We start from the raw sequence: 2,716 nt of genomic DNA, 5'->3' as shown, positions 1-2,716 counted from the left end.
GATTGCTAAAATAAAAGAAAGGAAACCCCTCGTTGCCTGAGTGCACCCAGTTCTCCGAGCAAAGCAGGTCCCACGTGAGCGAGGAGAGGCAGGATGGAGTTGGGGAATGTGGAGCAAGGTTGTCCACTGGGTCAGAGCTCAAGGCACAGCTTCTCTGAGCAGGCCAGACCTGCCTGCTTAGGAGAGTCCCTGGGTCAATATGAGTCACGGAATGCTGCAATCACCTCTGCTCTCAAGAGAAAAATACACCCTTGAAAATAGGAATGTGCGTTTATTAGAAGCCCTTTGAAATATTTCTCCGTAACTCTAGGAAAAAAGATCTCCCAATGAATTGCAACAGACCACGGGGAAATCAAGGGAGAGCTGAGAGATGAATTTCAAAGGAGGTAAGGATTTGAGAAAAGTTAATGTTTTAGCTAAAGATAAGCTTTGCCAGAATTAGTTCAAGTAGGTAGATAGATAAGCTGTGCTGGAAAGAATTAGAAGTTAATGGTTAGATGAAAGGATTGCGATCAAGGATAACGATCCTGGATCTAAATAACTAATTGCTTGTCATTTTTGTGTTTGTTTAGCTGTGTTTATAATGAGAAACAGAAGAAACTGATAAATAGATTTAGGAACACAGACAATTGTAAATCCTCGAGCATCCTAAAACCCATTCAACAGTCACAGAGAAAGGAAACAGGAGTTTGACCAGTTATCATTTATCTTGATATCCATTGAAAAGGTTGAAAGTTTCCAATGAGGAAGACTCCACTTACTTCCTTTTTTTACGCCCCCTCCCCATATAAAGGACCACTGACCCAATTCAAAGAACAAACTACACACGCTTAATAGCTTTTTAGCTAATTATAATATGAAGCAGAGAATGGGAGGTTTTAGTGCTATAAATATGTATTAGTATTTTGGATATTCAACACTTTTGAAAAGAAAGAGATTTTGTAACTTGGCAGTGCATTTTAGGGAGTGATCGCACACAACTGCCTGGCGTTGCATTAAACATATACTTTCTAACTCTAAACTGTTAGAGAGTCTTCTGTCTGTCACAGTTGGGTATCGATAGTAGATCAATATCCATATTTTAATAAGTCAGCAGTGGCACAGGAAACTCCCAGCTGATGGGAACAAACTTTCTGGCTGACTTCAGAGGCCTCAACAAAGTTGAGTGGTTTCCCTCCTGTCCCCCAGGCCTTCCTGGCCCCAGGGGCTGATGGCATTTGTGCTCCCTCAGGTTCATCTCCCCACACCAACACCATGGGGGTGCTCAGGCCTGCTCTGGGCACTGCAAACAGGGGCTCCTGAGCCAGAGCTGCCGTGTCTGTGCCTGCAAGGATGCGGCCCCCGTGTGAGCTGGGAGAGAGGCCAGGGCTGCAGAGGGGGGATGTTGTTGGCAGGTGCATGAGGACGCTCTGGGACGCTGCCCGGGGGTGTCCAGCACAGTGGGGATGGATCAGCCCCTGCTCTGCTGCTCCTTCCCGTCTCCCCCAGGGACCCTGCAGAGCCCCAGCCGGGCTGTTTGCCCCCAACCTGCCCACGGCCACCCTGGGGCTGCTCACGGGGCTTTTCCGTGCACAGCATTGGGCCTGGGCGTGTTCTGGAGAGAGCCTGGGCAAGGAGCCTGGAGCAGCGAGGCCCTGCCCTGAGGCGTCAGCGCTGCCCCAGCGGAGCCCATGGCCTGTCCCTGCTGCAGCCCCGGCACTGCCAGCCCCAGCCCTGTGCCCGGCGCCGAGAGCACTCCGGCCCTACAGCAACACCAGGGCCAGGAGGGCAGCGGGGCAGGGCCACGGGAGCAGCGCTGCCAACACCAAGGGCTGCTGCTCCTGGGCACAGCTGCTGTGCCAGCACTGATCTGCCCCCAGCTCTCATCCAGAGAAGAGAACCAAAGGGGGATCTCTGCAGAAAACTTGCCTGCCAGATCCTTGGGTTCCTTTAAAGCCACCAGGAGTGCAGCCCCTCATTGACACAGTCTGTGGCCACAGGGAAGGTGGAGACAAACAAAATGAGAAATGGCACAAACAGTGACACTGCTTTGTGGACAATATTATAAAAGTAAAACAAAGGAAAAGAACCTCCAAAGTAAAGCAACAAGAGGTATCAAAAATGACTTTTATGACAAGTGATTTTGAGAAACTGGCCAGCAGTTTAATGTTTGTGAAACCATCCAGCCATCAGTCTTCCACACTGCAGCCTCGAGCTCCTGCTTCCTCAGGCTGTAGATGAGGGGGTTCACGGCTGGAGGCACCAGCGAGAACAGAACTGACAGGGCCAGATCCGGGGATGGGGAGGAGATGGAGGGGGGCTTCAGGTGAGCAAACATGACGGTGCTGAGGAACAGGGAGACCACGGCCAGGTGATGGCGGCAGGTGGAAAAGGCTTTGTGACATCATCCCTGCTCAGACGGGATCCTCAGCACAGCCCTGAAGATCTGCACAGAGGAGAAAACAATGAAAACAAAACAACCAAATACCAAAGAGGCACTAACAGCCAAAAGTTCTTTTCTTAGCTGGCGGGTTGGAGGCTGGGGGCTGCTGCTCCCTGGGGAGCTGCTGGAAGCTGCAGGGCTGGATCCTGAGCACCTCCCGGTCGAGCGGGGGCAGCTGCCCCCCGTAGAGCTCCAGGAAGCGGCTGGGGGCCCCCTCCTGTCCGTGCAGCCACAGCCGCTCCCCGTGGAAGCCGAGGAAGTGGCAGGGCGGGATCCGCAGCACCTCCCGCGGGG

The sequence above is a fragment of the Chamaea fasciata genome, unplaced genomic scaffold (genome assembly GCF_029207755.1).
Source record: "Chamaea fasciata isolate MVZ Bird 193981 ecotype frontalis unplaced genomic scaffold, bChaFas1.0.hap1 SCAF_38, whole genome shotgun sequence".
Lineage (NCBI taxonomy): Eukaryota > Metazoa > Chordata > Aves > Passeriformes > Sylviidae > Chamaea > Chamaea fasciata.
The sequence above is the reverse complement of the archived record's forward strand: the minus strand, read 5'-3'. Positions refer to the sequence as shown.